Here is a 25,753-nt window from a genome sequence, read left to right as displayed (position 1 = left end):
ACGTCCTAAGGCATAGACAAAATAATATATAATAGGATCTATACCATACTTGTACCATTAACTCAGGTCCATACTCGACAGACACTCAACTACTTATCTAGGGTATTGACATGGAAAGAATGTGTAGAAATCAATTCTCACGAACTCCATTTCTCTGTTTTTCATTATTACTATTATTGCTATCTTCACAATCTTTAAGGACTTCGGTTAAATGTCAAAAGCGTGGACCTATAGCTATTTCATTCAGGTAGTGTTAACCGGCACTGTAAGGTGCCATTAAGAAACTACTTTATATCCACTTTATATTAGATTTTTGATCAATTTTATAAGAGAAAATTATTAGATAGTTCAGAGTATAGTGAAATGATATTCTCCTTTTTTACATTCATGGTGAACCCTGCCATGTATTTAATGAATGGACTCCGTCATGAATGTGAGAAGAAAAAATCTCTGTACTCAAGAACTACTTAAAAATTACTCTTTTATAAAATGTAGAACTAATAAAACTAATTTTTTAATAAAAAATCTGACATAGAGTACAATAATGTAATATAAAGTAATTTCTTAGCGAACACTTCACCGTTTCCTTTAACATTTCCCTTTCAAGAAGGGGGCTTTGTAGCTCGTGCCATTACCACTAACATTCCACCATCCATGATTCTATGGAAGGGATAAGATCTCCAAACCGAATGAGTGAGACTGCCGGAATAAATTAAACCCATTGTAATAGTAGCCAATAGCCATAAAACAATAACTTTTCCACTGGGTTTTGGTTCCTTTTGCCACTTCCTTATATATAAGAAGAAAATTCATTTAATTTATTTAGGTCATTTAATTTATTGAAGTACTTAAAACCAGAGCTTAGCACTAAAAACTTCGTAAGCATCAGAAGGCAGAGATGATTCTTAAACTGCCGGCTATTTAAAATATTTAATCTGTTCAGGTCTATTCCAAAACTCCTCCCAAATTGTTAGATAACCCCTAGCATTTCTATCTATTTCAATTGTTGGGTATAAAGGTTTTAAGTTCAACCTTAATTTACTTTCTAGCAAAAACTATAAGATTTTGCCAAGAGTTTTGTAACACAACTAATTGATACTTTTTTATATTTTTAACAAAAATATCTGAGGTTCAAATACGGGAACGTAACTAGCTTTGTGCCCCCGAAATTTAAAAAAAAAAAAAATATATATATATATAGATATTATAATAATAATAATAATTATTATTATTATTATTTTATATGGGAAAATTACAGTAAACTTGTGGTTAAAGCATTTTCACTTTGTCTACCCATATTTCAAAACTTAACATTTTGCCCACCTAAAGTAACTTTCTTTAGGGATTTGTTACTTACCTCTCCCTTTACCGTTAAAAAACATATTTTTAGGGAAAAACAAACATAACCAAAAAAAAAAATTAGAGTTTTTGATTACTTAAGAACTTCTATGAGAACAAATTTTCTCAATGCAAATAAATGGTTGGAAGAGATTCTTAGGTTCATATATTGTATAATAGACTATCTATTCTCCTAAAATTTAAACTAATGGGAAATAGTGAGTTTAGTCACTAAATAATTATTCTTATTAAATTTAGTCAAGTTATTATAATGCATGTGATTAATTTGGCGTGGACTGAGGTACAAGTTATGTTCTGGATCTTTTTGATCTAATCTAAGTGACCATGATGGATAATTGGTAAGAGGATATTCTTAGGACCACATATTTTATAATAAACTATCACATAATTGAAAACTCAAAATAATATGAAAGAGTGAATTCAACAACTAAACTATATTTTTTTTTAAATAGAAAAATGACTTTGATCGTTTCTCTCTGATATCTACAAGATATGATTAATTTATAGACCTCTTACTTCTTAGAATGATTTTTTTTTTTCCTTGTCCTTAAAATGTCCAAGAATTATTTTTGGTTGCTTAGTTGTAACACTCTTATAAAACAATAGCTCAATTAATGCGGTAATGATTTACAAGAAATTTGGTCTTTAGCGACAACAAAAAGTCATTGACAATGCTTTAAATGTCATTGCTAATAGTATTTGTGACAACATTAGGTGTCGCTAACTATCATTGTATTTTTTTCGTAACAAAAAATGGTTTTAAACAATGACATCGATGTCATTAATAGTGACAATTATCGTCATATATAAACTAAAAACCTAAAGCAATATGTTTTAGTAGGTCATAGACTTTCCCTAAACAAAGAAATGATCATAAGTCAAATTGTAAAAAGTTGAGAAAGTAAAAGGCACTAATAAAAATTATATGAGCCAATGATGGAATAGCTTAAATTTGGTAACTTGAAGGAAATCTTCATGGGATCAAAACTCACTACTTTAAGGTTGTGACCTACATCACTTATAAGGCAATTTGCGTCATTTATGCCTCTATTTATTTGAACTATTCAACTAATTGAATCTATTGTAAGGCCCGTTTGGCAATGTTGTCCTAGTAATGTTGTTTAGGTACTGTAAAAATACATGTGGGTGAAAAGGTATTATGGAGATACATGTTGTGTTGTTTAAACAATGAAAATTGTTGTTTAAACAACACATCCGGATAGGCTTTCTTGACATCTATGAATTATTGTAATCTTTATTTGAATATATGTATAATAGATATAAACACTCATCAGAGTGTGAGTGAAAATTCACCCATTGACATTGTGTTTTAATTTGGTATCAGAGCCATTCAACCTTCAATCCTCACGGCTTTCAACTCTTTTTCTTCATCTCCTTCATCTTCTTCCAATGTCCATCCAATCGGGCATGTCCTAACTACAGCTACTGTTTCTCTTCCTTCTCTGTCCCGTGCTCATCATTTTTTATCCATGAAACTTACCAATAAAAATTACAACTACTGGATCCTACCCTTTGTTGTTAGTTTCACTTCCTCTCAAAAAACATGGGCCAACCTTGAACATTCACTTGCCTTGATTTCCAATATCTAGATCTTCCAAATCCATATGCAATCCAAAGTCTCAAAAAGGATGACCTATCTGTCACACAATTTCTACATAAAGCCAAATCATTTGGTGATGAAATTACAACTGACAGGGTCTTTATCCTTCGAACTTTAAGAATACTTGCATTAGTGGTTGTAACCGTTGTATAATAGAAAAAATATCACATTTTATACAATTAAATTCAAAATTTGCTTCTCTCAAAAAAAAAAAAAATTCAAAATTTAGGAACATCCGTCCATGCAAATTGTGTAAAAATGCATGGTTTGCAATGCTGGTACTATTTATTTTTCATTTAGTTGATAATTTACACTAGTAAATTTACACTTGATATTTTAATGAAATGTAATATAAAATAGATAATCTGATGTCTTTTGAAAAATGAGCATATAAAATAGAAAAAATAGGTTCTTCTACTAAAACTTAGCTGATGCAACTGATTTAATGTATTTGTTTTTCAAAGGCCTCAAATTTGACTTCCGTGATTTGTTCAACACCTTGACTACTCATTCTTGTCCTATTTATTTCCTTGAACTACATAGTCTTCCTCTTAGCCACAAGTTCCTTCACTTAGGTGGCATCTCATTTGTTCCTATCACAATAAACTCTGAGACCACACCTCAGGCAAATATTGCCCAACATGGCCCTCTTCTTCTTCTACTAGGGATTCAAGTTGCCACTCTGGTGATCGAAGTTGTGGTCGTCATTCTCTTGTTTTATTAAATTTGCAACTTATTTTTCTTCTCTTGTAATTTTCAATTTAAAAGTCAAAATAAATTCTCATGAGATGTTTCTTAGAGTCTGTAGTATTTAGTTATGCAATATTTTCATTTTTTTTTTTCTTCCTTTTTTTGGGATTTTCCTTATTTTCTAGTCTAATTTCATACTTACACAAATTAGAATTTCTTAACCACTCGAAGACATCTTTATTATAAATTAGTGGTTTTGAAAAAATGGGCATTCTGAGTTTTTATTAATAAAATTTGAGAGAGTTTTATCTTCTTCTATCCTAATGGATTTTAGAGTTATTCTTGTGGATTCAAAGGTTTATCCTTGAGACAAACATAATTCATAGCGCATGGAAGTTCATCATGTTTGATGGCATTAGCTGAAATACTATGGAGTCATACTTTCATTTAGTCTCCAACCAAAGTGATGAACATGTGAATGTCACGTCTACTTCCCCAATTAGCATTCAATCATGCCGCGTATAAATGCACCTAAAAGTTCAACAAAATATGATCTTCTCTCTCTGTCTTTATATTATCTAAATATAAATATAAAATATGATAATTATAGTAATTATTAATAGACATTATTAGTATGTTCAAGTCAGCTCAATTAGTAAAACTCTTTGTTGTTGAATAAAAGATTTCTAGTTTGAACCCAGCCTAGTACACTAAAAACCAATTGATATCTAAATTTGAAGATAAATATCAATCATCATAGAGTATATGTCATACGTTTAAATTCTATCACATTTATAAAAAAAAAAAAAAAGAAGAAGAAGATATTATTGATTGGATTGTTATATGAAACTATCTATTCTATCACTCATGTCAAGATTTTAATGGAAGGTGTAAATAAATGATGTTCTATAGGAATTTTTACAAATTTTATAATAAATTTTAATCAGGAAAATTTCCCAAAGCCAAAATAAAATAGTTGACTCCATTCATTTGTTTTTATGAGTAGAGATGTTCATGGCATAGAGAATTATGACCATCTCATGGAGGCTTGATCTCCTAATGATTGCTAAATGACAAAATAAAATTTGTAGATTAGATTGGATGAGAAAAAAGAAAACGTTAAACTCAACGTGAGCTGAGCAAAATAACTAATTTCAACTATAGTTGATCTGATCCAATGGTTCACATACAATCATAATGGGATTGCACTAGCTACATCATCACTCGCTTTGTTGAAAAGTCGAATTCCCTTTATATATATGTTCTTTAATTGTGCTTGGACAGCTTCTAAGCTCTTGCTTGTGCAATACATGCCTCATAATTAAAGAGTTTCAAGCTGGTCGTTTGGTGTAGGTTTCATATTAAGCATGATTAGTGCCAATATGTGAGTTGAGAAGTAGGAAAATTTCTTCTTTTGTTTTTTGGCCTCCTCATTAGTAAAACCTGAAGCTTGGGGATTGCCAGCCCTCCGAATAAGTTTTATATATATATATATATATATTTAAGAATTTATTTTTTTTATGGATAGAAAATTTTTTTAAAAAAAAAAAAAAATCAAACACGTCCTTATGCTAAACTTTAATATTTGAGGAACAAGTATCTTTTGGGATCTTCCCAAGTCTACTACCACTAATCATTCACAATTGAGGGAAAGAGAGGAGGGATATTGTGAAAAAAGAAGAGAAAGCAACACTCAAGATGGGGAAAATTTTGCCACAACAGTTGAAAAGTTTCTTTTTTCAAAATTAAAAGGTTTTAAGAAAGTGGGAGATGGTGGCAAGGGAGAGAAAGAAAGGTAGCATTGAAGCATACTAGGACAATTATGATTATTGGTTAGGAACAGACTCGAATGGGTTGGATCCACCATTACCTCTACTAGCCTTTTCATCTTTATCAACCTTATTTTAATGAATTAGGCCCATATCACTGCCTCAAAGTTTGTAAAAGGTTTTGATTCTGGCCCCCACAAATCTTCAACCCCGGGTTCCACATAATAGTTGAAGAATTGGGGGCTGCTATAGAGTAAGAAAAAGTTCTTGAACCAAGTGTTTTTCTTTGTATGTTTAATTGTGAGAAAGATAAATCATATGGAAATAAGAAGGTGCTAAGTTGGTGTCTTCGTTAGTTGGACCACTGGGTTGATCTTTTGGACCAGAAATATGTCCCTCTAGATCATCATTGTCTCGGTATGTGCTTAGTTTTGGTCTTTTTTGGTTGGACCACAACTTGCAACTAATAAACTACAAAAAGAAGCTACTAAGCTAGCATGCCCTTTGTGTTAGTCTATTGTAATTTAGACGAAAAGCTAAAATTAGAAAACAAAAGGAGTCCTCTAATCCTCAATTAATGCCTTCTGGGAAAATTATATATATTCAACTACAGAATATTCTAACATTGTGCATTGCAATGTAACATGCTAATTAAAGTACATGCATGATTACAAATTGACATTCTTTGTATCTTCGTTCTTGTTGTTCTTTAAATTCCTTTTGGCATACGAATTAACCATCACTTATATTAATTATTTTGTATATAATTATTTGTTTTACTTGTTTCTCAAATGGTGGTGATAGTCGTTCAACCCAAGAGTTTCATTCCAAGTTTTCAAATGCAATACATACACTTCTTATTAGCATTTCCATATGTGAATGCAAAAATAAAAAGATTTTTCATCACTAAAAATCTATTTTATTTATTTTACATTACTACTTTAACAATACACCTTACATCTATACATTTTTTTACAATACACCATAGTAAAATAATTTTTTTTAAGAAAAAAATAGAATAGAGAGAGATCAGAGAGTAAGAGTTTTAAGTAGATAAGAGAGACACCCTCTCCTAAAAAATAAAAATTGTCGCTCACCCTATTTATTGACAATTTAAGCGTCTTGAAAAAAACTACTCAACCATGCATGTGTCAAGGTGTCTGAACAATAGTATTATTTTTTCACTACCCTGTTTTTATTATTTAATTATATACACCCAGGAACATTTTCTGAAGTTATTATTTGATATTTGAAGTGTATAAACCAATTAGTCAATGAAAAATGTATCTATAATTCATATATGTGTGATACACAGGATTATTTGCGTTGTATTAAATTTTATGTATGTGTTGCGTAGGTATGTATTGATTTTCAACATCGAACACATATTAGGTCAAATTAGACTTATAAACAATTATAAGGAATTCTAGCTAATTATAATTTGTATGATATATATATATATAGGTCATATGACCAATACTTACTCACGTCATGCCATGAACCATTGCTTTGTCCATTCAATAATTTTTTTAATAAAAATAAAGAGAACAAAACTCAAGTATTAGGAAATCTACAAAGAAGCTTATCTTTAAACAATAATAAAAATAATAATGAATCAACTTCAAAAAAAATTTAATAGTACATCAAAACTCCCAAGAATTTTAACTTCTAAAATTTAGAACATAGAAGAATTTTAAGATAGTCTTGAAGACATCAGTGGTGCCTTGTTTGTGTAGAAATTAAGTGGCAGTGACAAGAAATAATTATTGTAGAAAAGTGGGAGAAAACTCTGCGCAATGTGACAAGCTCGGCCGTGCAAGTTGCGGCCAAATTAATTTTCAGTATGCACAAGTGTGTGTGTGTGTGTGTATATATATATCCCCAGTCCCCGCTTTCCCTGCTTATGCCCTGTACATTTTTAAAGATAAAATTTAACCTGTGTTTGTCTTTCTCAAGGAATATTTAAAAAATAAAAAATAAAATCAATTTTAGCATCAACTAGTGAATAGTGTGATAAGGACATTTTGTTTTCTCCATCATTATCCATTACAAGGAAGTTCCTATTGAATGTATTTCGCAATATTGTTTTCTATCATCAATATGTAGTACATATTATGTACCATAGTAATATGCCGGAAGGAAAATATAATATGTATGAATACGTAATACATATGGATTTTATTCTGATTAGGATTAAAAAAAATTGTAAAACGGAAATGAAAAAAAAAAAAGGTAAATATTATATTATGAATTTGAATAAAAATTCAGGATTAAAAGAAAAGCTATATATAGTTGGTTATTTCTTTTAATATATTTCAATCTAGTAGCATACTTATGCTATTTTAATATAATTTCATAAGATTTATAAATGAAAAATCAAAAAAGTAAGCATTTAATATATTTAGAATTTTTTTCTATTCAATCTTCGTTTTGTTTTGAAGTAAAATATATAATGCCTAATGAAAGGATGTTGTTTAATATACCTCCATTCACTTAATTAGCAACAAAGAAAAAAAAGACAAATATATATATATATATATTCATTATCTAGTATTTTATAATTTGAAATGATTTTATCTTCTTTCACATATATATATATATATACACATATATATGTCAGTATATAAATAATGATTGTTCACACTATAATAGATGCACCTTCGATTCACATTTTGAAATAATCCCAACTTTTTGGATGATTTTGCTTCATATACTTTGAATTCCTTTTTAGTAATTAAACAGTTTTTGGTAAGAGCATGACTCTTAGAATAAGCTATTGAATTACTAATTGCATGCGTAGTCTATGACTCTGTGTCATACTATCACGTGTCATTGTTAGCACCATTTTTTTAGAAAGGAAACACATAAAAAATTAAAAATTAAAAATTAAAAATTAAAAAAAAAATGTTAATGTTTCATTGGTCAATACTTTTTTTTTTTTTTTTTTTTTTTAATGAACACTGTTATACGTTTGAATTTAATTGAGGAACTTAATGTATAACATATCATATATGTACATAAATCGTATCCTAAAAATTAAACAACTCACCTAAAATGGTATAAACTCAAAAGGTAAACTCAAAAGGTCATGTAAAAAAGCTATTTCTCATATTAGGTAACTTGTTTTTATTGATTTGAATTTTAAAATACCACATCAACATAACTAAAAGTTAATTCACTTTTACAAATGAAATATTGAACCTCCTTCCTGTATAATACGAAAGACATGTGCCACTAATTGAACAATAGTCATGAGTTTCAATTTACATAATTTATCAAGTTTCTTAACGTTAAATAAAAGATTTAGGGTTTGAATCTGCATGCACTAAAAACCATGGCTATATATTGATAAACTTAAGTAGTACTCCAAAAATCATAATGAAGATTAAGGCCTTTCAACAATGACATCAATTGGTATCTAACTTTCCAAACTAACCAATGAACCTGTTTGTTTGTTTAGACCCCTTAAATTAGATTGTTTAACTTAACATATTAGCCAAGTTGTTACTTAGGTTAATTATGAGATCTAAGTCAGACAATGAGAGATCATATCATGCACAACAGCAGAAAAATAAAAAACATAACGATATGGTGACCTAGAAAAACTAATGAAACCAGCAGTTTCAAGGTAAAAACCTAAGGAGGATTTGACCTAACTATCCTCAAGGTAAAACAAATCCACTATAGAGAATTGAAGTTTTTACAATCAAATTTAACCCTAAATTTATTATTACCTCCAGTAGTAATTTACTAACACGACCACGTGCAATTTCCAAATCCACAGACTCCTTCTCTCTTAGATTTGCAGACCACAAACTCCCATGTTTGTGACTTTGAGATCCCACTCAAAAGTTTAGCAACACAAACTCTCCAGTTTATAACTTCAAGACCACCCTTAAAGGTTTAAATCATCAACTATGTATGATCTTGTTGCAGTAACTTCAGATCTACCAGATCTAATGATATAAGAATTATTTCCGGTAGTAACTTTGAAAGAGAAAGGCACAATACCTTTTAGATCTCACAAGAGCACCTCTAATGTCTCTACAAAACGTGTCTTAGGGTTTCCTTTATATAATATGTGAAATATATCTGAAACCCTAATCAGTTAATGGGCTTAATGAGCAGTTGGGCTTAATTAAAATTCTGCAGACTCGTGTTTCGATCAATCAAGCCTATTTTTCGATTGGTCGAACCTAGCATGTTTCGAATTCTTCTTTCTACAGTTTGAATGTTCTTGTGTTCTAACTTGTAACACCTCGAGCATTGTCTAATAAATTCTATAGACTCTAAAATCTATATCTAGACAAATTTATATTCACGATTTGTCAATTATTATAAACTTTTAGAACCTAACAGAACCATAATACAAGAAAATTCTCATTAGTTTCTTTTCCATGCAGGTCAGAAAAAGGATTCGCTGAATTTCTTATTGATGATAATGTACCTAGCTAGCTATTGTTTCCAAACAATAAAAAACAACAACAATAATAATGTGTCCATTGTTCCCAGGTACAAATTATACCCTATGTTTCTACTAAACAAAAAGGCTACTACTATATATAACTCCCCACATCAAAGTGAAAAGTTACAAGTAGCATCATCCACACTAACTCTATAGGCAGACAGATTTGGCCGCAAAACTTATACATGCATGAAATGTATATGATAATTAAAATTCCGCAAACCCGTGTTTTGATTGATCAAGCCTGTTTTTCGATCGATTGAACTTGGCATGTTTTGAATTCTTCTTTCTGCAGCTTGTATGTTTTTGTGTTCTAACTTTTAACACCTTGAGCATTATCTAATAAATTCTATATACTCTAAAATCTATATCTAGACAAATTTATATTCACAATTTGCCAATTATTCTAAACTTTTAAAACCTAACAGAACCATAATACAAAAAAATTCTCATTAGTTTCTTTTCCATGCATGTCAGAGAAAGGATTCGCTGAATTTCTTATTGATGATAATGTACCTAGCTAGCTATTGTTTCCAAATAATAAAAAACAACAATAATAATAATGTATCCATTGTTCCCAGGTACAAATTATGCCCTATGTTTCTACTAAACAAAAAGGCTACTACTATTGATGATAATTGGTCGTGAGAGTATCTACTCCCGACACCAAAGTGAAAAGTTACAAGTAGCATCATCCACACTAACTCTATAGGCAGACAGATTTGGCCGCAAAATGCATGTAATGTATACGTTATCTGGTTATCATATGACCAATACTTACTCACGTCATGACATTAACCATTGCTGTGCCTGTGTCCATTCAACAATTTTTTTTTAATAAAAATATAGAGGACAAAACTCAAGTATTAGGAAATCTACAAAGAAGCCTCATCTTTAAACAATAATAAAAATAATAATGAATCAACTTCAAAAAAATTTTAATAGTACATAATCAAAACTCCCAAGAATTTTAACTTCTAAAATTTGAAACATGGAAGAATTTTAAGATAGTTTTGAAGACATTAGTGGTGCTTGTTTGTGTAGAAATTAAGTGGTAGTGACAAAAAAATTATTATTGCAGAAAAGTGGGAGAAAAATCTGTGCAATGTGACAAGCTCGGCCGTGCAAGTTGAGGCCAAATTAATTTTCAGTATGCACACAAGTGTATATATATATATATATATATATCCCCAGTCCCCACTTTCCATGCTTATACCTGTACATTTTAAAGATAAAATTTAACCTATGTTTGTCTTTCTCGAGGAATATTTTTATTAAAAAAATCAATTTTAGCATCAACTAGTGAATAGAGATAAGGACAATTTGTTTACTCCATCATTTTCCATTATCTCTTCAAAATGCAATACAAGGAAGTTCCTATTGTATGTGTTCGCAATATTGTTTTCTGTCATATCAATATGTACCATGGTAATATCCCGGAAGGAAAATATAATATATATGAATACGAAATAAATATGGATTTCATTCTGATTAGGATTAAAAAAAATTGTAAAACGGAAACGAAAAGAAAAAAAAAAGGTAAATATTGTATTATGAATTTGAATAAAAATTCAGGATTAAAAGAAGAGCTATATATAGTTTGTTATTTCTTTTAATATACTTCAATCTAGTAGCATACTTATGCTATTTAAATATAATTTCATAAGATTTTATAAATAAAATTCAACAAATTAAGCATTTAATATATTTAGAATTTTCTTTTCTTTTCAATTTTTGTTCTGTTTTGAAGTAAAATATATAATGCCTAATGAAAGGATGATGTTTAATATACCTCCATTCACTTAATTAGCAACAAAGAAAAAAAAAGTATTTATTATCTAATATTTAATAATTTGAAATGATTTTATTTTCTTTCATATATATATATATATATATATGTCTATATATAAATAATGATTGATCACACTATAATAGATGCACCTTCGATTCACATTTTGAAATAATCCCAACTTTTTGTGTATCAACCATCTAATTGGCTTTATTCCATGACCAATTTGCTTGTAATTTAGCACTTAGTAACCCTGTATTTAGGTGGGAAAATTGTAAGGGTAGTGTGTGAGAAGATGTGAAGAAAAGCTCAAGAGTGTGTAAGAAAAACAGAGTCTCGTGACTAGGACTCGCGGGTGGTTCGCAACTGGCAAGCCGCGAAATGCAGTCACGTGAGAGGCACACTGGGAAGCTGAAGGGTCGCACCAGCTGTCACGCTACAGGACAAAAGTTCCAGTCTGGCCAGGCCGTTACGTCGCGACTTGATTTCGCGACTTGGCCAAGCCGCGAGTTCAAGTCGCCAACTTGCCCTGTTTGGCAAAAACTGATGTTTTGCATTCCCTTCTCACCCTACTATATATACACCCTTATACCCATCATTTTAAGAGAGCTTCCAGAGAGAATTTTGTGAGAGAAAACCCTAGAGAAATACAAGATTGATTCATCCCCAATCTTCATCTAAAGAGACTGTACAAATTTCTCTACTCTCTTCCTCTCCATTGTCATACCCTTGAGAGGTCATTTACCAAACCCTTGTCTCACCACACCCACGTCTGTGAGAAGGTCCATTTGGTGCTTTGGGAAGCAGTTTGAAAAGGAACCAAGATACATTGGTTGATGCTATGGTCAAGTAGCAGAATCCGGGAAGTTAGAGAAGAAATAGGTTCGGCGTAACCTCGTTGGAGTAAGAAGCTTGGAGGGCTTAGGTACTTAGGTAGATTAGGCTTGGAGGGTCTTCTGCTGTTCATGTATCCTAACTATATTCTTTAGTGGATTATTTGACCGTTTGGAGGGCGGCGGAGAGGTTTTACGCTGAGGATTTCGGTTTCCTCTTCGATAACACATCGTGTGTTGTCCGTGTGTTTGCATCTTCTTTCCCTTTACATTTGCCTTATATTTACTGTTGTGGATGTGTTTATATTTGGCTTAGATTGTTCTATCAATTCTGTTATAAGCTTGTTATCATATTCCGCACATAAATTGTTTGATATAAAGCTTGAATTGGTATTTGTGTTATTGGGGGTCTAAACGTTCAAAGGTGTTGTATATCCTTATTGAACTTTCATTTTGGATGATTTTGCTTCATATACTTTGAATTTGTTTTTAGTAATTAAACGGTTTTTGGTGAGAGCAAGACTCTTGAAATAAACTATTGAGTTATTGATCGCGTAGTCTGTGACTTTGTGTCATATTGTCATGTGTCATAGGTAATCACCATTTTTTTTTAAACAAACAAACAAACAAAGCTAAGGGCCAGCCCAAACCAGCTCAACACGTATTAATTTGAAAAACCAACCCAAAATAAATATATTAAAAGAAAAACTGGAATATTTTAAGATTTGGTCCAAAATAAAAGGAAAATTATATTAGGACTTGGGCTAATTCAAATCAAAATTTTGAAAAATATACTAGTCCAAAACCCATCAAACCACACCTTTTACATCACACTAAACTACATTACACTGCACATGTGACAGCCAAAATTGAGGTGCAATATGGTTATGGTTTTTACTAAACCGCACTGCAAAGTGTAGTGTTAAAAATGGTCCAAAATCGCACCCCAAACACTCCTAGTATTAGCAATTGTTTTCAACTAAAATGTCCAAGGTTTGAATCCCACTCCCACTTAAATTGTATAAAAAAAAATATTTTATTTAATAATTTTATTGCTGTATATAATGACAAACCTTAGCAAAATAGAAATTATAACGTGGATAAGAGTATTGAACTTCAGTCAAGTTGATATATTTTTTCACAAATATAATATGGAAAGCTTTAATACATATGTTATACATTTATAGAAAAATGAATTTTTCGAGTATTTTTTGTTGTTATAAAATAAACATGAGTTTTTCTTAGAAGAAAAAATACCTAATACTACATAGACAGTTAGACACTATAGTACAACATGGTACTATGTACTAACTACAGTAGGCACAATGAGGGGGAGATTTTTTAGCCAAATGAAAGGGCATGCTAGCTAGTATAAGCTTTAATTTCACCTTTTTTTTATTTGCTTTTATAAGGTAGGAACTAAGAAGAAGTTTGTAAGCATTTGCAAACGTGTCAATTAATTTTTCTATTCATGTAATTTGGATCAGATAAATTAATTAAATAATTGATTCTGTTGTTCTAGAGTTTAGAGTTTAGACTTTTTATGGTACGAATGAGTCTTTTTCTTTTCTTAGTCCCTTTAGTCTATCTGAAAACCATATGCTACACGTTGGAAAGTCTTCTCTCAAATTGCATATGTATCTTAGCGATTAAATATTTTATTATGATAAGATAAAATATTATGATAAAATTTAGGTACCATATCCTAAGTGTTATGTGCAATATATTAAATTCTTCAATTGAAATCATACACATAGCTATGTTAAAGTTGATAATCTTTCACACATAAAAAAAATAATAATAATAAAAATAATAAAAACAATTTTTATGTTTTCTCGGCCAATATAGTTATACATTTTTTAAATTTTTTTTTTTTTTTGAACATGGTTATATGTTTGAATTTAATAGAGGAACTTAATGTATTACATATCATTTATGTATATAAATTGTATCCTAAAAATTAAACTACTCATCTAAAATGGTATAAACTCAAAAGGTGGTGTAAAAAAGTTAGTTTTCATATTAGGCAACTTGTTTTTATTGATTTGAATTTTAAAATACTACATCAACATGAGTCCAAATCTTCTGTACCACTTTTTGTGTACCACTCTATGTTCCATCAACATAACTAAGAGTTAATTCACTTTTACAAATAAAATATTGAACCTTCCTCCTGTATAATACGAAAGACATGCCACTAATTGAACAATAGTCATGGATTTCAATTATCATAATTGATAAAAAAATTTATCGTCAAATAAGATATCTAAAATTCGAATTTGCATGCACTAAAAACCGTGGCTATCTATATATTGGTAAATAATACTTGATTAAGTAGTACTCCAAAAATCAGAATGAAGATTAACGCCTTTCAACAATGACATCAATTGGTATCTAACTTTCCAAACTAACCAACGATCCAGAATACAAGAAAATTCTCATTAGTTTCTTTTCCAAGCAGGGTCAGAAAAAGGATTCGCTGAATTTCTTATTGATGATAATGTACCTAGCTAGCTATTGTTTCCAAACAATAAAAAACAACAATAATAATAATGTATCCATTGTTCCCCGGTACAAATCATACCCTATGTTTCTACTAAACAAAAAGGCTACTACTATATATATAACTCCCAACACCTAAGTGAAAAGTTACAAGTAGCATCATCCACACTAACTCTATAGGCAGAGAGATTTGGCTGCAAAGCTTATGCATGCATGTACTGTATACGTTATCATAGTTGTTAAAGGTTTCAAAATCAACCACATTTTCCGGCATGCAAGGTCGTTTGCTTTATGCCATGCCAATTTGTTCACTTGAGCGTCCTCTTTTCACGCGAGCTACGTAACCATGAGCTTCGATAGTCCCACCTAATATTTTATGTTCACCCTGGTAAAGATTAAAAGAGTGGTATTCCGTATTCCCCAGCACGTGTAGAATACTCTATGCACAGGGTCTCACTTAGAATTGGCAACATGTAAGTGAGGCCACCCGAGGAGGTGTTTGATGGCAAGAATCACTCGTGGCCTATCATCTTAAGGTTGTGAGTTCGAGTAGTGACACGCTCAATTTAGTACTCGAGTGATTCCACGCTAATAGTAGTGGCTTTAGAAATTTTTTTTAAGGTGTTCATTAAATGGCATATAGGCCAAATTTTGCACAATCAACGACAAAAATCATTCACACTAGTTTATGTATTATTGTGCAAATCCATTTGTAGTTACAATAACCTTACAAATATACACAATTACTATTCAAATGCAAATTTGCTTTTTAATACTTTATTTACTCATATATACAGAGAGAGAGAGAGAGAGAGGATTTGGGAGAGTAGCACAAAAGTGATAAAAAAAATAATTCTTTTAAAAAATATAGTCTAAAATAGATAATATAATGTAAAATTTAAAAAAATAACTACGTAAAATAAATAATAATAATAAATAAGCTTTATGCTAAAATAAATAGAAATTTTTGCATAAATAATTCTGGTTGGTGCTCAACTTATTTTGTATTTGTGTTTATCCTTATTGTTCTTTCTAATTACATTTTAGGGTGTTTATTTTTAATTTATGGTAAAGAAAATTAAAAAATATTATATATGTAACAGAGATTCTACCCCTGCCGGCCATGCATAGCAGTGTTTAAATGAGTTGGGATAATGAAGTGTGAACACACTCTCAAATCCTTATTTTTATCAAAAGCTAGAAAAACATGTAAGTGGGACCCGGAATGGGTTTTCAAGTATATATGCAATGGGAAAGAATTTGATTTGCTTTTATGACTGTAAAATCTATATCATTTTATGTAATTTCATTTTGGAAAGAAAGAATCCGCATGTTGCCATGTGTACTGCTAGGTGGAAAGGTAATCTCTGTATCCTGTATGAGTGTGAAAGTGAAAAACCTCTGGTGGGTCATCAATCATGATCATGCGTGCATAGTGAATACCATCTCATCAATTCTCAAATTGGAACACATAAACTCGCATGGACCGTCTGATTACTGTTGTCTACACCTTGCTTGAATACAAGCTCTAATGTGAACATCAATCATCATGATGCAAAGGTCAGTGAGGACTGAGGACTATTCAGATAGTGTGGCACATCGCACATGTATATATGTATAAGCTGGGTCATGACGTCATGTCCTACAAATCACAATTTAAGCTGCATTATTATTTTATTAACAATTTCTGGCCAGAAAGGTGTAAGCTTCTGTATCTGTACGTAAATCTTAAACAAATTGCAAGAGATAGGATTAATGATGATGAGGAGAATGATACCTTGATTATTATTATTATTATTATTATTATTAAGTCATTATTATCTCCTTTGAACCCCGAAAATTATATCTTTGAAAACAAACAAACAAAGAGTTTAGGTGAGACGTACCATTGCTAATTAATTGCTGGAGCACTTATTGAACCTAATTTTTCATGCCCAAGTCGAGTTTAATTATTTATTGATCTATGTTTGATTGAGTGTAAATAAATAAAGTTGTTACATGATTGCAATTTAAACAATGAATTCGAAGTTACAAATGCAATTGAATTGAGTTAGAGTTCAGAATTTAATGGTGGTAGGTGCTTATTATAACATTTGCTAGGTGAAATATTAACGAAACAATACCAAAGATGCACAGTCAAATTAAAACGCTCCATCTAGCATGCCTGCCTATGGTTTTTTTATGTTTTTACTTTTAATGAGCATAATGATTCGAATTTCGTACATGCCAAACACTTAATAATTATAAATGTTTCCGACAGTGAAATCAATTGCTACTTACATGGAAGGTTAAACATTATTATTGTACATGATTTTTAAAACTTGGCTCCACGCACAATGCTTTTAAATCTGAGTTCTGACGAAGTCAAACGGTATGAACATACATTTTGAATTGCTTTCAGAAATAATTATACTGCATATCTACCTCTCATGCAATACAGTAGTAAAGTTATGTGAAAACAAAGACTTGGACTTGAATCAATGAATCCTTTGAAAATTATTAATGTTTGCTTTTAAGATACACAAAATTTAGTGGAAAAGTTGGTGGTCTTCCATCAATAACTTTATGTAGGATTAGGCTATTACTTAACTTAAAACACTTTTTAACTTGCAAATTAAAGCATGTACAAAAATCCGATCTGCATAATATGTGCTAGCAGCCAAGTTGGAAAAATGTTAAGCACCAGTCTTTAGATCAATCATTTTTTCACCCATATCTAGGCAAAGCCTAACACAATCTTTTGTGGGTACCACTTATTTTTCCCAGAATTTCATCTTTATGATAAGTCTGTTCGGACCTTTAATCTCAACATCACATGTCATTCGAGACAATGTTGAGTGACCACTTTTGTTTTTGTGTTTTTAGATAAAATTAATGGAATTCCAACCCATGACATTTGCTCTATGATAATTGTTGTTTATTATTCAGTCAAAATACCAATCATTTTTTATGTAGACAAAATTTAAATTTTAGATCTTTTATTCAACTATAGAAGACTTTACCGATTAGACTAATTAACTGAAATCCACAACGGCCACTTTTGTTAGTTTCTATGGCATCCGAAGTAGAGAGAATTGAATTCAAATACAACTAACAATATTGCTGTGTGATGCATCGATTAATTAGAATTTGTATTTAAAATAAAATATAATTTTCATCAATATCACAAAATTGAACTATCAGCTAATAAAAATAGAAGAAAATTTACCTTCATAAAACCAAATTCTTTATATATAATATTTGCGTTTAATTATTTCAATTTTCAAACCTTTAGTAATCGAAGTATAATCATAATAGTATTTTAAACTTTTTGAAATTTTGGTAATATGGTTGCACCTACTAAGTAAATTAGCTTAATAATTTTAATGTATTTATTGTGAAATATTTGGGGTTTTTTTTTTGTTACACTTAAAATCTCAAGGGGATTTCTTGTATCAAAGAAAGAAAACCACGAGTGAATTTTGTATATTTTTCTCAAATTTTTAAATATTATACCCTTAAGAATATTGCATCTGAAAGAAATATTCTCCAACCAAATGACATATAAGTGGCCATATTTGGTGAGATATATTTTTTTTCTCAGTAAAATATATTGTAATAATAAGACAATATAAAAATTAACACCTATGCTTATCCTTTTCCAGAGCATCACACACTTTTTGATTAGCAGTGTTTATTATACACTATTTGTTGCACACACCTTTACATACAAGCAAAAAAATTCACTAAAAAAATTACTTAAATTCACTAATTTTAAGTACAATTTGTGACATTAAATAATGTTGGGTCATGCTAACGAGTGCCCTTGGAGCACTCATTAATAATCTATTTCAGGAAAGTTTAGATACCACTTTTATGGGAAATGAAAAAAACTGTTAAAATATTAATTACTTTTTTTTCATTTCCCATAAAAGCTTTCTTTAAATAGATTATTAACGAGTGCCCTAAGGGCACTCGTAGCATTTTCCAATAAAGTTTTCAATGTAATTTTAACATGTGTGTAAATGTGTGTGTAAATGTGTGTGCAACAAGGCACGTGTAACACATATTTCCCTTTTGATTGATGAGAAAGACTTCCAAGAACCAAAACTAAAGCCACCAATAGAACAAAAATCTCATTTAACCAAACCGTACACAGCATTATAATCAAGTGGGATAACACTTAATTGTTACTGAATGTATAAATAGACTAATCAAGTCATATAAAGAACGAGAAATTAACTTACAAGTTACAACAAAAGAGTGCATTGTGACCAGCGCCTGACTATGCCACCACGTCAGCATAATTGTATCAAAGTTAGAAGTGTCCTGTATTCTCTCTTTAAATTTCGATCACCAATACCTCTGATTTAAATTTTAACCGTACAGTAGAAATAAGCACTAAGTCTATAAATGATTGAAGTGCACTCAGATTAAGTTGGTACAAGTACAAGAACCCATTTGTTCTCCCACCAACAACGCGATGCACATTCAAAGACATGGGGTTACTCATCTTTTATCTATCTCTTGAAACAAATGCGAAGCGCACATATGCGGTCAAGGTCAAGGATTCACATTAATAAGTGTAAATGGTAGCAGCAACCATAAGTGGATCCCTATTCTCGACAATGTTAGTGTTAAAAATTTGTATTGTAAATTATGATATGGAACAGCGTTTTTATGTTTTAAGGCTTGTCCCGCATTGAATGTTTACAAAGCATTCTGTGGGGTTATAAAGTAACATAAACATCAACAAATAAAATAATTGAGAGAATACATAGTAGACATGTGGTTTTAAGTTTTAGAACACACATATGGTGCTTTAGTGGCACATTTGGCACTTGGTCCATGCACATGTGATTAAGATCATAACCCGTATAAGTTATTTTTTAATACAAAAATAACTAATTTTTTAAAACATAAATGTTTTTTTATGAATTATGGAAAATTATCACATGTACTAACTCAACTTATGCATTGTATAGTTCTCATGAACTTACAAACATTATGAGCTTAGCTATTTACAAGGTTATTCTTATCTTCCATATTTTCCATAAATGAAAAGTATGTATGGGCTCTATTTATGTTAAATTATTAATTAATTTCATCATAAATGATTGATTATATCTTTTTCTTTTTTCTTTTTCGCTTAATCTTTGTGTTAGAGTTTAAATTTCATATTCATCTATATATCAATTAATTTCATCATAAATTATTGATTATATATATATATATATATTCTCCTTGCCATAAGTGGGAGAAGGATTTGACTTTAGGTTCTCATATTTGAGAAAATCTAGTAATACCACAGAGTTAAGCTCTTGATTATATACCAATTTAATTAATAAAAATAGTTCAATATTATTTTTGCATTTACTTGCTATTTTCTTCTCCAAAAAAGAAAATTGCTATTAAAATTAACTATGGAAATCACATCCATTGTGTCTCTTTCAAGTTCCTTGGTTTTATATGAGTAGTGATCATTCAGCAAAATATATATATATATATATATATGAGTAGTGATCAAAATTAAGTACATATTTAAGTATTTTGGAAAATAATTTCATGAAAATCACATAAAATTTTAAAACTAAACTTGGGTAATAATAATATTGATACAATTAATAGTTTAATTGTAATTTGAAGAGAAAATAAAGTAATTGTCACTCGTTTAAATTTTGATGCATGGGGAGAGCATTATGCTGTAAGCCTGTAACCTGGGTTGACAATAAACCCAAAACAACCTAAATTTGATTTGAAAAAAATCTTGTTTTTCCATTATTTAGTAAATAAGTTAAGTTCAAACTTCCAAGTTTAGGCTCTATTATTAAATGAAACAAATTGAAATTGTGAATAAACCTGTAACTATAAGACTAGATTTTTAATAATATTATAAATAATTCATTTTGTGTGTATATATATTTTTTAACATTCAAAATATAATTAAATGATTAGTTTTAAATTTTTAATAATTTAATAGTCCACCCACCTATTTTTAAATTTTAAATCATTTTAAATAATTTAATTTTTTTACATTTTACAATTCTAGTGGTTGCGAAAACGATACAAATATCGCAATAAAGAACACCACCAGACCAAACAAGATCGTGTGTCCATGCGTGGGGTTTTGTGGCCTAAAAAAACAAACCCATTTTTTTTGAGTTAAAATAAATGAATTGTCTTGTAGTCTGTAGAGATGATATTGAAACCCGTGGATTTTACTGGAGATTCGTAATCATCAAGAAATTGTCGATAAAGGGAAAACTTTGCAGCTATGTGACAGTTTTAACTGCTCTTCTTTGACCTTCTCGTTTACCATATATGCACAACATCTTTTGCTATTTGCCAATTTTCTTTAGCAAACCCATGGCTGCATTTTCAGAACGTCTCATTCTCTCTTATCTTCCCTGTCTCTCAGTTTATTCTAACTATTTAGCGGGTGTCTGCAAAACAACTATATGCAAATTGTCTTCCTCTGCAACAGTGAAACTTCCTGTGACCTTCGTAGTATGGATAAATAAAATTTGTATATACTCTCTGTCTCTTAGCCATAATTATCCAATAGGGCGGTCTAACAAATTTAGATGCAAGGTGATTTATTTAAATAGAGTCTTTTTGTTATCACTAAAATAATATTTAACTAGCCAACGAGAGCTTGGCTAAGGGAGTAACGCTTGGACACTTCGTGCAACACACCTAAATTCAAGTCTCACTGCCCGCAGGCCTTCGTTGGTGGGTAAACTTAATGGTGAGGTGACTCCCACACAAATGGTACAGAACGGAAACCAACTACAGACTCCCTAACCGAGGCAACTGGCTCCCTGCCTGGGGTGTAATATGACCATAAAGACTCCCATTTTCAATTCTCAAAATATATATATATATATATATTTAACTAGTATTTAATGTCATAATTTTTTATAACAAAAAGTTCATTTTTTTTTTATTTTGTAATATGCTTTTTAAAAAAAAATTCTAAAGTTATAATAAATTAAAAAAAAAAAAAAAATTAAAAACGATATAGCAGTAAATATGATTAGTGACATTTCAAGAAGATAATAAATAAGTATTTGAATAAATGATGTTAGAGATATTGTAAATTTTACAATATGAAACTTACAAAGATGTATCAACAATCAAAAAAAGTAATTAAAAAAAATGTATTTAATAGATTATTGACATTCACATTTAAATTAGTTGTCACATCAATTTGTAAAGATTTTCACGTAAAATTAATTTTCAATATTTTCCTATCTAAATTATTTCTTGCGATTAGTATACATATATTTGTAAGACTCGTGTATTTAAAGTTGTATTAGCTCTGGTATTACTTAATTCTTTTAAACTTTTTAAAAGTAGAGAAAAAATAAAATATTTTTTCCCTATATTTCCTAAAATATATATATTAATTTTTGTTCAAAAATTTTGAAGTCTTTTTCTAGTAGGGGCCCTCAGCGATGGCCTATGTGGCCTAGGCGTAGGCCGCCCTGTTAACCAAACAAACAATAAGTTTAAGGGTGGATTTTTTTTCTTCTTCACAATTTTTTAAAATAAATAAAATAGTTCATAAAAATATATATATATATATATATATTATTTCAAATTTATGAAATAAGCTCTATGATTATTATTTTTTATCATCAAGTTAAAAATTTTCCCGTTAAACCATATAACTTGAACTTATTGAATTTTTTTTTATCACTATTGACATGATTCATTAAAAATTGTCCGGTCATTGTTACATTATTTAAATAAAAAAATTACAAAAACGATATAAATCTTATTAAACAATTAAAGCAGTGTATACAACCATATGTCCCCAAAATGACACCAAAGACGATGGATCAAGTCTTTTTTTGGCTACTGTTTAGCCAAAAAAAAAAAAGTCTTTTTTAGCTACCTTCTCAAAAAAAAAAGGTATTTTTTGGCTAGAAAAGAGACCACATACAAACATCATCTAGATTTGTGTCATGTATCCCACAAGACTACAACTTAAACCATGATTTATAAAAAGAAAAATGGCCAGAAGTCTCATGCACAAGTATTTCTAAGAAACTCTTGACTTATCTACTATAGTCTCGAACTCCACAAGAAAATTGTTGGCACCATCTAATAATTTATTATTTTTTGTAAAATGTTGTGGGAGTTATTTCGAAGTGTGAAGCCCAACTCATTTAGACATTTTAGAAATAAAACATTGTATTTAATGGTTACGTATAATATCACATCTGATCTTCAGGTTTGCAATCTCCACAACTAAAAATCTTGGAAATCTGAACAATTCTCTCCATCGCCATGTAAAATGGACATATAGTTTCACAATACGCTGGCTTCAAAAAAAGCTTGGACAATTTACTTACAAATCAGTTTAGACTTTTAGACATGGAAGAAATATTCCCTCTGCTTGTATAATCATTCACCGTTTGAACTTAAGCCTCAAAAATCATAGGCGAAGATGTCATTTGATTGTGGATAAAATACAACAATCCGTGTGGGTTTTGGAACTGTAGAGTATATACAGTCCCATCCCATCCCATCGAGGACACGAGCAAAAGCGTAAACGCATCGAATCTATTCCTTTGATCTGCAACAAAGTGGCAAGTCCCATTCTATTCTTCACGCAGTTGATTTTCAATTGACTTGTTAGTACGGATTTCAACGAAAACTTTTACACCATTTCGTGTCACAATTTTGATGTTCCAAAATAATAAATAAATAAATACTAAGTTTATATGAAAGTAAAAAAACAATCACATCTGTTATATAAAATAATTGTGAAAAATAGGTTGGACAAAGGGTGTACTTTTAAAATTACTAATTTTAATTTGTAAATCAAGAACCTTTTTTTTTCCAAATTTGAGCAAAAAAAAAAATTTTTTTTTAAAATCTTTTTTAAGTAAAGTCAAATGTGAGGTCCGGGGTCATATTCAGGAATCAGGATTTCTTCTTTAGTGAGACAAAACGCAAAAAAAAAATATTTTATTATTATTATTTAAAAGACCAATTTATACACTAAAATTTAAATTTAAATTAATATATGAATATATACAAAAACTGTCCTTCCCTTTTCCTTTCTACTATTTGTAATTTCCTTTTGTAAAGAAGATATGTTCAATCGCATTTATCTAAAATCAGACAAAATTTTATGTCTGATTACCGACGCATACGCTGTCGTTTGGTTGGTTTTTAAAACTACATTAACTCTGCCATCGTACAATTGTTCAAATTTTTTTTTCTGCCGAGACGTACGTTTCAATGTTTGGTCCATAGTTTTAGCCATTCAATGCTTGCACGAAATCCCCATTGTTCTGCTCAGCAAAAACAGAAGTGAAAAAAAAAATAAATAAATAAAAGCCATATATTTCTGAAGTGACACTGTTTTAGCTTTGACCCTCTGTTGACAATTTGCTATTTGGGTGCAAGGGTCCTTCAGAGTCGATATAATCCCGTCGGTAAAGCTTCAAGTGTGACGGCGTGAGAGCTAGCCCTCAACTCAGGCTTTTTCAGTTTTCATTTTCACCTTAATTATGTGTGTGCGCTCATAAATTATAACGTGATTTGAGCCCCCACTTTCTCGTGATACTAATTGCACCTACCAGTGCATTAGCATTTAGCAGACCTAAGATATTATCCAGCAGAATAGTTCATAAAAAATATATATATATATATATATTATTTCAAATTTATGAAATAAGCTCTATGATTATTATTTTTTATCATCAAGTTAAAAATTTTCCATATAACTTAAACTTATTGAATTTTTTTTTATCACTATTGACATGATTCATTAAAAATTGTCCGGTCATTGTTACATTATTTAAAAAAAAATTACAAAAACGATATAAATCTTATTAAACAATTAACCCAAAATGACACCAAAGACATGGATCAAGTCTTTTTTTGGCTACTGTTTAGCCCAAAAAAAAAAAGTCTTTTTTGGCTACCTTCTAAAAAAAAAAAGGTATTTTTTGGCTAGAAAAGAGACCACATACAAACATCATCTAGATTTGTGTCATGTATCCCACAAGACTACAACTTAAACCATGATTTATAAAAAGAAAAATGGCCAGAAGTCTCATAAACAAGTATTTCTAAGAAACTCTTGACTTATCTACTATAGTCTCGAACTCCATAAGAAAATTGTTGGCACCATCTAATAATTTATTATTTTTTGTAAAATGTTGTGGGAGTTATTTCGCAAGTGTGAAGCCCAACTCATTTAGACATTTTAGAAATAAAACATTGTATTTAATGGTTACGTATAATATCACATCTAATCTTCAGGTTTGCAATCTCCACAACTAAAAATCTTGGAAATCTGAACAATTCTCTCCATCGCCATGTAAAATGGACATATAGCTTCACAATACGCTGGCTTCAAAAAAAGCTTGGACAATTTACTTACAAATCAGTTTAGACTTTTAGACATGGAAGAAATATTCCCTCTGCTTGTATAATAATTCACCGTTTGAACTTAAGCCTCAAAAATCATAGGCGAAGATGTCATTTGATGGTGGATAAAATACAACAATCCGTGTGGGTTTTGGAACTGTATAGTATATACAGTCCCATCCCATCCCATCGAGGACACGAGCAAAAGCGTAAACGCATCGAATCTATTCCTTTGATCTGCAACAAAGTGGCAAGTTCCATTCTATTCTTCACGCAGTTGATTTTCAATTGACTTGTTAGTACGGATTTCAACGAAAACTTTTACACCATTTCGTGTCACAATTTTGATGTTCC

The sequence above is a fragment of the Quercus suber genome, unplaced genomic scaffold, assembly GCF_002906115.3.
Source record: "Quercus suber isolate HL8 unplaced genomic scaffold, Cork oak 2.0 scaffold_213, whole genome shotgun sequence".
NCBI lineage: Eukaryota > Viridiplantae > Streptophyta > Magnoliopsida > Fagales > Fagaceae > Quercus > Quercus suber.
This window is presented reverse-complemented; position numbering follows the sequence as displayed.